The following is a 14,752-nucleotide window of genomic DNA, read 5'->3' as shown; positions in this document are numbered from 1 at the left end:
CTTTAGTAACTAGTTTTTATTTACTGTATGGTGTGCGCGATTTTTTTCGCCAGAAACCCAGAGTATATTATTCATATATACCGTGCATACCTTATGCATTACTGAATAATCATCGTATGGCGTGTATGTCAAAACAGGACTTGTATTCGACTGATACCTCAAATTCATTGAACTTGACGTCCTTCCAATATCTTTTGGTAACTAGTTCCATGGCATTATCAAACACCTAATTATAAATCATTTCAGGGAGATTAAGGGTGATTTAAAATTGACAAGAGAAATTCGAAGAGTGCTGTTAGTAATGCTCCCCAGCGCCATCTCATCTAATGTTTAGCGCCATCTCATCTAATGTTTAGCCCCAACTTTTTGGTCTGTGATACGAATACTGTTTTATGATTTGCGAAACTGAGGATAACTCTGGTCAAAGACCATACCTGCATCTCCTTTTTCTGTCTCTCTTCGTTTATGAGATCCGTTTGTTTGATGGGCTCCTTATCATCTCCTTCTAGGATCGATGGAAGGATAACGGAGCTGAGCTTTTTGGACATCGCACTCCATAAATGCTCAATATCGTTATACGCTGAGTAGTTAGCGGCATAACTCACAATCCCAAGAATATCTAAATCAGTTTCCTGTAATAAAGTAACTTCTATTGAGAAAAACAATGAACATTTTTATGAATTTCTTATCTAATCTTTTAGCGTAAACAACGGAATTTGAAATCCCAGTCTATGAAAATATGAAATTAACCCCAATTCGCAGTTTATCTCAGCGTCATCTAATCTCCAATGGCTAAAGAAATTCTCAACAGGTCACTGAGACAGGGGTGTCTTTCAATATTACAAAGACGATTGAAAGTAAGCCAAGGCTAAAGACGTAAGATTAATTAATACCTTCCATAGACGACATAGAAATAAGCTATTGACTAGTGAATGAAGGTTCCAGTCTGATCCGTTATCACATTTAATGAATGTTATCGTTTTGCCACTTTTCACCTGGGCTGATATGATTGGCATAAGATCGTTTACATGGGTCATGCCTGAAGAGGGGTCAAATTTGCAAGAACGGAGTGGTATGGAACTTGGCCCTGCTGATAGCTTTTTATAATGTTCCCTTCCTAGTTTGTCTGTTGTCTTTCTTAAGGAATCGTTTAATTGAGTTGATTTTTCTGCTTCTACCATTGTTTTGTTTGCTTGATCAATAGTAAAATCAACTTTTTCGAGCGAGTCTTCATCAGTGACGTCGTTCAACTCGGTGCTAGTGTACTCCTCTTCAATAGGCTCAAGATATTTTAGAGTGGACAATGACATATAGCCAGATGATACGATAAGATAACCAGGGTTAGGGAACTCATGACCTCAGTAATTTGGGCTATAAGTGGTCATAAAAAAACTGAAAACCTGATGGTACCGGGACTCGGCGGTTGCGGGACCCATCCGCAACTTGTTCATATCATCAGCACTGTAGAATTGGGTCTCTGTATGAAATTTAGCGACAAATTCCTGACGATATGCCACTCTACTGAATAAAAAGTGCTGGTTTTTAATTTTTTTCTCGATATTGGTTTCGTTTACCAGCAACTCGAGCATCGATCAAGCCCTGATAACGGTGAGCCCTAGAAGAGTTTTTACGAGGTTCTACTGTTAAAAAATGAATGGTGTCAAGGGATATTTCTTCTAAACCCGGCACATTTTTCAATAAATGATCTTTTATTTCGGCGAGAGTAAAACCCCTCCAGTTCCTGTAATTTCTCTCCTTCTTCCATGAGCCTGAAACGAATGGCCTTTAATGAATTCTGTCGCACAGGGAACAAGAGTTGGAAACTTTTCATGGAGTGGTTTTCGTCTAATCCTTTTTTTAGGTCCATAAACCTGATTATTGGTATTAGTTTCAGCCTCAATCTGACCTTCATCGTTTTCGGGTTCTGGCTTGCTAATTTCTTTTTCATCACAAGATAACAGTTGCATGAAACAGTCTTTGTCTAGAAATAGTTCTTGTACATCGATTAAAACACTTTGATTGGATTTTGAGGCATGTATGATCGGAAAATTTTCAATCAATATATCAACAATGGCACTTCTATGATCGACGGGTAACGATAGCCTAGTTAACTAAGCCCGTATTCACAAGGCTAGGACACACGGCTTATGGCAATATAGCGTTTTTCGGCGCTTTAAAGATTTTTTATATTTACGGATTTTAAGTTTGCCTTCGAATACTGGCTTAGGGAAAGGGCGCGTTCATAATATGAACGCAGGATTCGGTGAGCTTCTGATTGGTCAGAGTGGGTCACGTGGTAAAAAATCGGGAGTTTTCGTGAGCGATAGAAGTTTATAATTATTTTATCAGAAAACGAGTAGAAGAGGTGGGACTCATTGAATGCAAGATCTTTCTTCGATTATATTATGATGTGAGACTATTACCATGAGAGAGCCGAGAGATATATTTGGAATACTGTATCAGAAAAAGTTTTCAAGACCTGATCCCAACCTGATAGTGCTTCTCTTGTTTTTGGGAAGAATTGAACTGACGAAGAAAAAAGAATGCTATTCGTCGTAAAGACAGCAAAAGTTGCTTGTTTCCAGAATGGCAAATAATAAAGTAAAGATTTCTGATTGAACATTGACTATCGTATGTGGCAATATATAAGAGAGGGTACTTGTACAGATCCTATGCTGTAGTTCCGTATTCTGATTGGATTGCATGACATGATATTTTATTATACTGTAATGGATAGATGATAGATGATAGACAGTTCTTGGTTTTTGACTGGTTGTGGTTTCTTGTTGTTTTATGAATTTGAGACTTTATGCTCGATTTTATAGACAATGACATCTTTCGTTTTCGAAGAACATAATAAAACTGTCGGTGCTTATTTTCAGTGACAGCTACTTGTACGAATTCAAGACTCAAGAAAATGTTTTTTTGGGGGGGATTGATTACATTGTTTTGTATACGGTATTTTAGCCTGCTCGTCTAAAGTAATTTTTATTTATTTTGTTGAAGGTTATTTTTAAGATGAGCTTTGTAAAAATCATACAAAATACTTTTGTGTCAAATCACAAAATTATCACTCAAGAAACGAATTTGTCTCTTGTTGACTTCCATAAAACACGAACAAAACTTTTTGAAAAAAATGAACAAATTTTTCCTTCACTCTCCATCGGCACACTTTACAAAAGGAATTTCATTTGATATTTTACAAAAGGAGCGCATAAAGGGACCATAAACTGTAAGACGGAGAGTTTGTTTATCTAATCTTACAATAAGAGTCAATCAGAAGATAGAAAAAAAGACAAAATAAAAAAATTCTAAATAATGTTTTGATATTATGTTCTGTGTGTGGTGTGATTTTCATATTTTTGATATGAAACGAATTAAGTCAACGACGAATAATTATGCAAATTATGTGAGTTTACGTTATCCCTCGCCGCGAAATTTGAATTGTCGTTGTTGTCAGTTGATAAGCTACCGAGTTTACTGTCCCTAAGCTAGTTATTCAGTCACAACTTAACCATCAGATTTATCCAAGTGACTGAATCAAACTAGCTTAGATTTCTAGGCTAGGGTAACGATTCACAACTAATACAAAATTCAGATCTTACTTGGTCGGCCATTTCCAGAATCTCACAAGTAGAATAATGAAGAGGTATGTTCTTAATATAGTTTGACTCTGCTCTAATCAATGCTTCAAGCCAGGTCAAAGATGTATTTAAGCTTCAAAGCATTTTTGTTGAGGGTATCACGAATGTCCTGTTTTGTTTTATTCTTCGTTTGGGTGTGGCGTTTATTCATTTTTGAAATGATATTGGATTTCCTTATCTTATTTGAAACAGACGTACATTCAAGTAAGATGGTTTTTAGAACTTCCTCTTTTTTCTTAGCAGATACTGTGAGGGCACTCAGTCCAGCACTTAAAGAAATTTTTATTGAAGCAGCTTGTTTTAAAGTTTCCTTTAGAGCCTCAATGTTTTTCAGAACTTCCGAAAAAATCTTATATAATTCAGAAGTCGTGTTTAACCTTCCCTGAGTTGTTTTGTATTTATCGTACGATTTTGAAAAATCAACTATCAGCTGTCCAGAAGCAATAGCGTCAATGAAGGACGTGTTGTTGAGAACGTACGTCATCAGTGACAAGTGAAGGACAATACATTTTTGCGAATTCAACGAAAAACCTTTGAGCAAAGACATTAGACGATAGAGTTTTTTGGCTGGTGACTTCGCAGACGTCTGGCAATTTATCAAGAATTGTTTCTGGTATAGGATCACTAGTTGGTTCTACTTCCTGACTGCTGGAAGGTTGTTCTTGTGCAGACGATCTTTCTGATGACGCTGCTTTGTGGAAAACGGGAGGTTTTTTGGTTCTCACGACGGAATCATCAATGCCACTTAATTCATAACCCGCATGGTCATATCTTAAATTAAAGCCCGAAAAAAAGCTCTTGTCACTTTGCTAATAGGATATCTCCTCTGGTTGGCAGCACACTTTTCTCATACTCAGAGGGCTTAGACTACAAAAAAACTCTTTAAATTTAGACTATTTAGACTTCGCGCTTTCGAAAACAGTGCTTATCAAAGGAAATACGCATGACCCCACTCATCTTTTGAAACCTTGAGGCCATTTGATTTTAAACACATAACACATAACAGATTTTTAGGGGGAGAGACATTGGCCAGCCCCACGGAATTTTCGACCATTAAACAAAAGAATTTAAATCTTCACTCATCAAAGGCAAAAAAAAAACCCAAAAAGACAGGGGTGCATAAAAATGGTACTCTTACCTCACGGATGGCTGTTACCTCACGGATGGCTGTTCACCAGATTTCACTTTTAAAAATTCTTTAATGCGCTCCTTTTTACCTTCTTCTTTCGACACTTCCCTCCAGAGTTAATTGGCCTCGTCAGTCAAAATTTTCTTATCCGTCATTCCAGGCTTTTTATTTCGAAGGCAAAATCTCTCAATGAAGCATTCATAATCATTGTTAGGTTTCTTATAAATGACATTTCCATTCGTTTTCTCTCGTGCAAATGTATTGAACAAGGTTAATTGTCTTTTTCGCTTAGGCTTTCCATCTTTTCCACTCATCTTTAAAACTGAACTCAATTAAAACATTCAAACTTTCCAAAATCAAACTCGACTACTAAGGAGCAACAAACACAAATAGTGAAGATTCGAATATTTTACTGGCTCTACGGAGTTGCGAAATTTCACTGCAATGGTTTCTTTTTCACGCTCCATCGTTTTGTTACTTTAAGTACTCCACGCCTCATTTTCCTGTTAGCACGCATGAGAAAAGGGGGAGAGAGAGACTTAAAAGAAAAGTAGAGAGACAATTTTGCGATAATTGATTGAATGATGAATGAAAATTTTAAGATTATTTAAATAAAAACTATTAAATAGTAAATTCAATTTATTGACTTCTGTTTCCGTCGCCTCTCTTCGATTTCGAAACTGTCAAACCAACAGCCTGAAAAAGTTGTAAGAAAAATTTTACTTTTGAAAATTCTTGGGCCGCTAAGAGCGAGGGGGGAGGGGGTTGGAACCCTAACGGCCTGAGGCCGTTAAAAAAAGGAAAGTCGTTTGTCGACGGCCCCTAAGTTGAAATGTTCATTTACAGCAGCAAAAGGTTCTTCAGTATTGTAGGTAATTACAAATTACTTTTGAATTTCCTGCAGTAAATCACTGAGACCCCCACTGACGGACGTAATTTTGTTTGTTTTCGATAACAAGCTGACACAGTAAATTTGGAAAAGTGCGCTTTTGATACTGACCGTCAAGAAAGGATACTTCCGACCATCGAAAGCGCAGGAATCAAAGTTTAAGATACTTCCGACCATCGATGCTACTTCTGACCAACGAAGATACTTCCGTCCATGTACAAAAAAAAATCGCTGCGACGGGTACGGGCTACTAAGAGAATATTTTGTGTATGGTATGCCAATCGGTTTGACCTTACTAAACAGCTCTCCAATGCAACAGACTCTTTCTACACTAGCTGTCTCTTATTTTTTGGGTCAGTCTATCATTGCAACACCAAAGCATATAGTTGAGATTCCAGACAACGAGCTGAAGGCAAAATTGACCCAAATTATGGAGTCGTCCGATGAAGAGCCATAGGTTAATGTCAAGTGTTATGGAACGATTCGATGCTGGACTTCCAGAACTTGTTGATGTATCCAAAGAAGAGTTTGTCAAAACAATAATTTTTCATCGCTTGATCAATTAAAGAAAGGCTTGAAACTTTCTGACACCATGCAATGTATGCACAACTTTCCAAACAATGCCAACAGAACTTACCGCAACTTGTATTCTTGAGGTTGATGACCTTAAAAGTATTTTCAAGATCAATTTTGAGTGTGATTCAGCCATTGATTACGAGGATGCATCTTTTAAACAAAGAAGAAGATCTTGTGTATGAGTTTTACCAGCTACCGTAAGTGGGGGCGTACAGGACTACCAAAACCGATAAACCGCACAAAATAGCTCTTTTGCCGATAAACGGACAAACTTCATCCTCTTCACTGACACCGACTTTTTATTCTTCCTTCAAATGGTATGTAACTCTTAATAGGGCAGACTGCATGCATCTCTGAAATTGTTAAAATAAAACTATCTACCGTTGCTTGTTAGTACCATGTTTGAACTACTTTTATACTTATTGTTTCTAAGTCAATTTACACCCACTAAGGTGGCTTAATATTTAAAGGTACTAAATCAAAGGGATTCCGGCACAAAAAATGAAACTTTGTCAAAACATAGCTATCATGAAAAGCATTTGAAAAATTCAAATCAAAGTTGTCAACAGTGATTCTATCCTAAGATATTGACATCCAAAGTTCCAAATCCAAGACATCTGGACTTTGTGGAAGCCATATAAAATTGAGAAATTTGAATTTGGAAAACTTCTGTTCATACCAGCTCGAAGGATACCTGTAGCTGAACTAAACAATTTTAGTATGATTGACCACTAGGCACATGACATTTAGAGGATTTGTATACCATAAAAAGTCATTAAATTTTTGATCCAGTCCTCCAATCTCTACTTAATATGGATTAAATGTTTAGAGCTTTACCAATTACTTTCTTAACACTTTACGTGAAACAGATGGTTCGACCTATTTCCCTAACACAATACGCGTTGCTAAAAAAAAAAAGGTTTTCTGTAAACATAAAAGATCTATATCTTTTGATAGAGAAGTTTTTAGAGAAAAACTTTTCAGAGGTCATTCCTTGGAAGTGTATGTGATGTGATTTTGGTATTTAAAAAAAAAATTTAGTTCCCCTTTAAGAATACCAGAAAATTTGAAATCAAACTTTGAAATTATCACTTAAACATGGCTTCCACAGAGTGTAGATGTCTTGAATTTGGAACTTAGGATAGAATCACTGTGGACAACTTTGACTTGTACTTGTCAATTTTATGATGATAAAATCTCCGCCAGATAAATACTGGAATATCTGCCATGACTGGCAAGAAATAAAAGTTATAACTCAAACCCACTCATCCCCTCTATTCGCTTTATCTCGCAAACAAAGTCCAACAAACAACATGTCTTCCGTAGAAACGTAAGTGATACTTTGTGGTTTTAATCCTTTATTACCCTATCAATCACTTATTTTTATAAAAAAACTTGATATTAATCGCTTCCCTCATTACTTGAGGGGGGATTAATGACTTATATTTGAAATACTTTTCCATTGTCACGCAATTGGGAAGTCAGTTTATACAGCTCTTCAAATTCGTATTCAACAATCATCCCGTGATTGTAAGAATCGTTATCCAAGTAGTCATATACTTCAATCATTCAGTGGTGGGGTCATTTCAAGTTGTAATCTTACAATCAGTTAATGATTGGAGATTCTGATTATGTTTTCACGTTTATTTCGTAGACAACAAGTTGATGTCGCTGAAGCCTCATCTCCAATTCAAACAAGAAGAGAATGGTGATGGCCCCCCTAAAAAAAATGGTGATGCACCCCCTAAAAGAAATGCTGAGAATTCAGATATTGGACCGCAGAAGAAACTCCAAAGGTTTGAGTTAATCGAAGAAAATGCTAAGGCTTGGGAGCTGGCAGAGGACCAGGCAGTGTACGTGAACAAATACTTGTCTAAACATCTTAATGAGAAGGAGCTTAAGGAGAGAGTACTGGACGAGTACCCCCCTCCAATAAATATGAAGAAAGTACCAATCTTGGACACTCATATCAAGGAAATGTTACAGGAGAATGGGAAATTTGATGCACTCCATATTGATAAAACATTAAAGACTGTTCAAGACAACCTTATGACAGTTTTTGGCCCGATTTTCTATGTGTGGTCCAATCTTGAACACGCAAGACGTGAAGCGCTCGAAGTAGGCCAGGAAGATGATTTTGAGGAGCCATGTAGGCTGTTTGACAAAGGTATCATTCTTTTGGCCCAGACATTCAATAACATATCGTATTAGAGACGCCTAGCTCTGTTGTCTAAGCTGATTAGCAGCCAACCTGATGTCAAAGAGATTTTAAAAACTCAGTCAGAGACATTGGACGACCTTGGAAACTCCTCTTTGTTTGGTCCATCGTTTGATGAGCATTAGCTGAAGACATTTCAGTACGTGGTAAGGCGAAATCTGCATTTACTGCATTAAAGAATGAGAATGCAAAACCTGCACCATCTGGCACAAGACGGGATCGTGGTGGTGGATATCCCAGGGGTCATGCAAGTCACATGTCGAGAGGAACAGGTTTTCGCAACTTTGATAAAACATGGCCCTCGGCTTCAGTGCAGTTCAGGTCGCGGTCGAGGGCAGTCATCAAGCTGGCAAAATCAACAACAGCCACAGTATAGGGGAGGTAAGAGACACTTCTCTTTCAAATTTTATTCCGGTAGAGAACCTCAGATTCTGTCATCCAGCGGTCAAAGGGATGTTCCCAGTAACACCACAACATCACATAAGTCCTGTTGGGAAAGTGCAACACTTTCTGCCAAACTGGGAAGTTTTGACTCAGGATCCCTTCATGGAGGAACCTGTTCAAAGGTCAATACCCCCTATGTGTCCATTGAAACCAGGGGAGGTGATTCTAGTGGAGAAAGAAGTGAAGGAGATGCTTCAAAGGGGGCAATCCAGGAGGTCCATCCAGTAAGGGGTCAGTTTGTGAGTTCCATATTCGTAGTGGAGAAAAAGGATGCAGGGTATTGACATGTGATCAATTTGAAAAGGCTAAACCAATACATACCCTACCAGCACTTCAAGATGGAATCTCTGGACCTTCTGAAGGATCTCCTCCAGCCAAACGACTTAATGGTCAAGGTGGACTTGAAGGATGCGTATTACTCAATTCCTCTGGCAAAGGAGTCTCAAAAATTTGTAAGGTTTCACTGGAAGAGAAAACTCTATCAGTTCCTATGCCTGTGCTTCGGGTATTTTCAAAGCTTCTAAAAGCTCCAAAAACTGATGGAATACAGGGAATTTCCCCACAATCTTCATTAATTTATGCAAAATTAAACACCTTTTTGACCACAAATAGGCCCATAACTTTTGATCTAGAGAAGTTGGGACTTTGGTGTAATACACTTTTTTGCTCAGTTTGAAGAGCTCTATCATGTGATATAGGTCTTTTTTTAATTTGAAGACCCCCAAAAATCATGAATTTCCAGGCCTTGCAATTTTGCCTGGAAACGCAAAAAATCGCCAATTACTCGTTACTTGCACGATAATATCGTGGAAACTTTTTGATTTTGGAATCTACATATACTAATTCGTGAGTTTCCACCAAAAAAAGTTAGTTCTAAGATGTGTGTCACGAAAATCGTTTTCTAGCCACTTTTTTCGATCTCAGCAGCGGGACTAACTGTTGATCTTTCAATATTGACATGGTGATTAAATGAAATTTCACCGTAAATTTATTAAAAAATTGCAGCTTTTCACCTTAAATTACCCTACAGCCAGGAGAAATTTTTATAACTCACATTCTGTGTATAGTCTGATTGGGCAGCAGATAATTTTGCATTTCTCAAGAACAATGTGGAAATTTGAAGTGAAAAAAGATTCTTTTCGATACAATTTTTTCTGACGACGTATATATAATGTTGTAGAAATGTGTCCTAAAAAAATTTTGGTTCAAATTTTCAATAGACCTCTGAGGCTTAGAAAAGCTGTCTTTGAATGAACCAGTTGCTTGCTAAAAATATAGTTCAGATGTTAATGAAGATGCTGGAGTACTGCCCTTATATCATAGAAGGTGTTGTGGAAAGTGTTGTTCAGATATCGTGGTCAATCCTCAATAATATTTTATGATTGATAGCTAGGTCTACATCAAGGTAATAAATTGTGAGACAGAGAGGATTACGAGCTGTCTCCCCCCTTTCCCCCCATTGGCAATGTTCACTGAACGATGAGACGGCCGTACACAATGAACATTGCCCTTGGGGGGAGGGGGCCTTTATCAAATGTTTTCTCAGTAATTTCAAGTGGTTTTCTTGAACATTTATGTCTTTGATTGTCTTAAAAAAACAGAGCTTCCCCTATGCATGCTTCAACTTCAAAAATCGAAAAGAGCCTGCTTAGGGCTCCCCACGTGTTGGGGAGGTCGCCATTATGGAAAGTAAACAAACCAACTTTTTTCCATTGCTCAAAACCACACTTTTTTCGAGCCAAAATAGCACGTTCGTTTTCAAGCAACAATAGAACTGATTTGTGTTTTTTGAGGGATGGGGAAGTAAACAAAGCCATAACCTATGAATTTTTTAATAAAAATGCTCCCTATTTACATGGCTATAAAACAAAATAAACACAAGACCTGTATGTACGGTAATATTTACTTTTTTAGAAATAATTACAAAAATTTAACATAAGAAAAATGAGTGACCGTGGAAAGAACCCCGCAAAGAAGAAAGGGAGAAGACTTCACTTTGTGACGTATTCACAGCTTGACGCAAATATTTTTCCAACCCGCAAATCTTTTGGGACGATGCTTCACCGAGAAATGGACCGCGGAGACTCCAAAGCGAAAGTTAAGTATTGGGCGTGCTGCATGGAGCGACACACTGACGGGGGGTTTCACTACCACTGCGTTATTCTTATGAGCGACGTTAAGAAGTGGGCCTCAATTCCAGACAGGATCCAGGATATCTACGGAATCAGGGTCCACTTCAGTGACGGTAGGCAAGAGCATGAGTCTGATTATAATACAGCGTATAAATACACCATGAAGAAGGACACCGATGTTTACCACTCCGATGACCACCCCAACCTAGAGGACACTAAGTCGCCAAGAACTAAACATGCCATGGCAGCGAACAAACACGGCCACTCATCATCAACGTCTCTCAATTTTGGGGAGTCAAGCGCTTCAACTTCTCGCAATTTAAACCCCCGTAAGTTAATTGAACGTGAAGTGGGAAATTTGATTGTGAAACATAATATCAAAACGTATACGGAATTGTTAGCTGTGGCCGATGAAAGGGAAGAGGCGGGAGAAAATGATTTGTCGGATTTCGTGTGGAAGAAGATTGGTTTCGGGGGTGTATCAAAAAGGCGTGGGACAAGTCAAGAGCGAGGGAGGAAGTAGCAGCGATCAAGCACGATCGCATTGACTTGTTGATTCAAGCGAAAACTCAAACCGTGTGCGTGTGTGAAGGAGTGGGACTGAAAATGGCCAAAGAGGTGTTGGAACTCAATGGTATTGATGAAAAAGAATTTGCCCAAGCTGTTTACACGAACCTCGAACTGAGGAGGGGAAATTTAGAAATATAATCTTGGTTGGGGGCACAAACCGGGCCAAAACGCTTTTATTGAAACCGATAAGTTTTATCTATGAAAGATTCCTGTTCGAGAACCCCGCAGGTCACAAATTTGGTTGGGGCGGCTGCAAGGATAGGACTGTATTCCTTTTACAAGATTTTAGGTGGAACCTTAAGCTCATTAAATGGTCAGACTTTCCGCTTTTGCTTGACGCAGATGGTCAAACTACCCGCTCCCCGAAACTTGTACAGCGAAGACATTGTCATAAAAAAACAAATTTCTATTTTCGCAACCAGCGTAGCTGAAATACAGCAGAAAATGCCTTACAATCCTCGCAAACAGAATAGGGTGAGGGAAGAAAAGATGATGCACTCCCGCTGGAGAGTGTTCCGCTTTGACCACGAGTTTGCCCAGGAAGATCAAATAAAAGTGCAGCCGTGCCCACACTGTTTCGCCCGATTGATCTTGCGATCGTAAAAACAGTTGGGATTATAACTTTTTGACATGCGTTACCATGAGTTACCCCACGCGTTACCCCATGAGTTACACCAATTTGTAAGGTTTAGCAGGCAAAACTATATAGTATTATATTTTATATATTATTTTTTTACAAAGGGGTTACGCAGTAACGCGTATAATTTACGCGTATAATTTACCTTGGAAAACCTTATGAAATGAGGTAACTCATGGGGTAACGCGTGGTAACACAACCAAAATTTTGTTTATATTAATAGTAGGAAAGCTTTTTCTAGCCTTTTTGATTGAAAAAGGGGGCTCTGCCATGCCAAAAACTATATTATCCCTTGTTTGGAGTTTAAACCAAGACCTGTTTGAACTATAAAAGGTTTTTGGTTCTATGAATTTTCACGACACTCAGTTCCTGCCTGTCCAAAAAAAAACAACTATGCTATGTTTTTTTCTGGCCGGGAAACAGGAGAGTTTGTCGTCCGGTGGGAAATTAAGAAGGGTTTGCCTAACTCTTTCGGAGAATTGTTCAAAGCTTTCATGTTCAATTTGGTGATCCAGGGCTTGTTGTCGAAGTCTCTTCTTGATGTTATTGAACAAATTCTCAATGGGATTTGGATCCGGTGATCGTGCAGGAATTTTGAAAACTTTTACCTTGTGTCGGTCGCAAGCGTCAAGTGCAACTCTTGAGTTTTGCCTGGGGCAGCCGTCTTGAAGGATCCGTCATGCGCACGGTTCAACACTTCTCTCTAACGATAAGTTTGATCTATGAAAGATTCCTGTTCGAGAACCCTGCAGGTCACAAATTTGGTTGGGGCGGCTGCAAGGATAAGACTGTATTCCTTTTACAAGATTTTAGGTGGAGCCTTAAGCTCACCTTAAACTCCTCGTCTGTGATTGTAGCCATCTTTTTACCGGTGAGATCTGGTGATGGTTGATTTGGTTTGGACAAGTAGAAAATTACAAGCAGTCTCAACTTTGATAATTTTGAGGTGAGAGTTACTTATTTATGTTAAGATTTATTGATTCCTTTTCAAAGTTATTTTCAAAAAAGATAGCAGCAAGCGTACACGGGTACATCTACCTCACTTGCAAGTTATGAAAAATATAGCATTAAGCTTGTCTGTTATATATATAATCAAAGAAGTATTGAACCTTCAACTGCACTCATATTTTTATAAGCATAACGTTTATAAGCATACTAAAGCTCAAATTTCCAGAAAAATTAAGCATATGCTAGACATACCTTGAGGCTCAGCCAAAGAAATTTTTAGAATCATAATGTCCTAAACTTCAGGAAATAACAGAAGAATGAAGAAGAGAATTACAAACAAAATTGATGATTTTATTTTGTTTAATCTCTTATAAATAACACAACTTGGTCTCTTTAGAATATCTTTCTAAACTTACAATAAGCTATTCGTTTTTGTGAACGCAAAAATCTTTACCCCCCCCCCTTCATAATTTTTTTACCAAGCATAGGGTTAAGCATAAGTAGAGGCTCAAAATTGAGCTTTACTTAAGTATAGTGAGCTTCAGCCGCAATTTACCGTATGCTTATAAAAACAAATGAGTGTATTCAAAAAATGTACTAAACAAAAAGAGACAAAACAATACCAACGAGAGGACACAACAACACAACATGCTCAGGATGAATATTCATGAAATGAAAAACAGGTGTGTATCAAATGATGACAAAAGATCTAAACTATTTGTACAGAATTCTGATGTAACAGAAAAACAGAAATAGGACAATGGTGTATTCTTCGGAAGTATCTCAAAAGCAAAAATGCACAGGATGATCTAAATCGACCAAAAGGAAAGAAGCAACTCAATGTGAGAAATATCCTGGATATCCAGGCTGTAAATGAATACCTCTGTACATGTTTTCACCACCATGTGCTGCTCGGTTCGCGTTTCCACCACCACGTGCTGCTCAGTTCGCGTTTCCACCACCACTATGTGCTGCTTGGTTTGCGTTTCCACCACCACAATTAGTTAGGGGAATATAGAAGATTTACTCAAAGAAATTTAAAATTCATTGCTTTGTTCCCTTTACAGAGAACACACAGGAGAGGATGAATCAGCTGAAAATTGAAATTTGAATACTTCTGTGCAAAAGAGAGACACAATGCAATCTCAAACCAATTAGCTGGTGCTGGTTCGTTATTGAGGAGCTCATCTAAAAGCTCACTTTCTGCGTACAATCTATTCATTATATATTTATTATTATACAATGTATAGCAATGTGCCCTCCCGGTTATTACCATAATGGCTTTATGGCAACTCCTGAACTTGGGCACAGGATGTACGGTATATTTATCATAATATTTTCATATTTATATGGTGAAGATCAGAGATCTGACCTCAAGGAGAGAAAGTGTTGAAAATACTAAATAAAATAAAGATTTTCATAATTATACGTTTTTTTCCATTTTTTTAAATTTTTCTAAATATATAAATCAAACCAATCAAACATTCTGTCAAGAAATGAGAATTTTATGGAAAAAGAACCAACAAACCAATAGACATAAAGTTTAAAAAGCCAAGCAGAAAAAC

The sequence above is a fragment of the Clytia hemisphaerica genome, unplaced genomic scaffold (genome assembly GCF_902728285.1).
Source record: "Clytia hemisphaerica strain Z4C2 unplaced genomic scaffold, Clytia hemisphaerica genome assembly, whole genome shotgun sequence".
Lineage (NCBI taxonomy): Eukaryota > Metazoa > Cnidaria > Hydrozoa > Leptothecata > Clytiidae > Clytia > Clytia hemisphaerica.
This window is presented reverse-complemented; position numbering follows the sequence as displayed.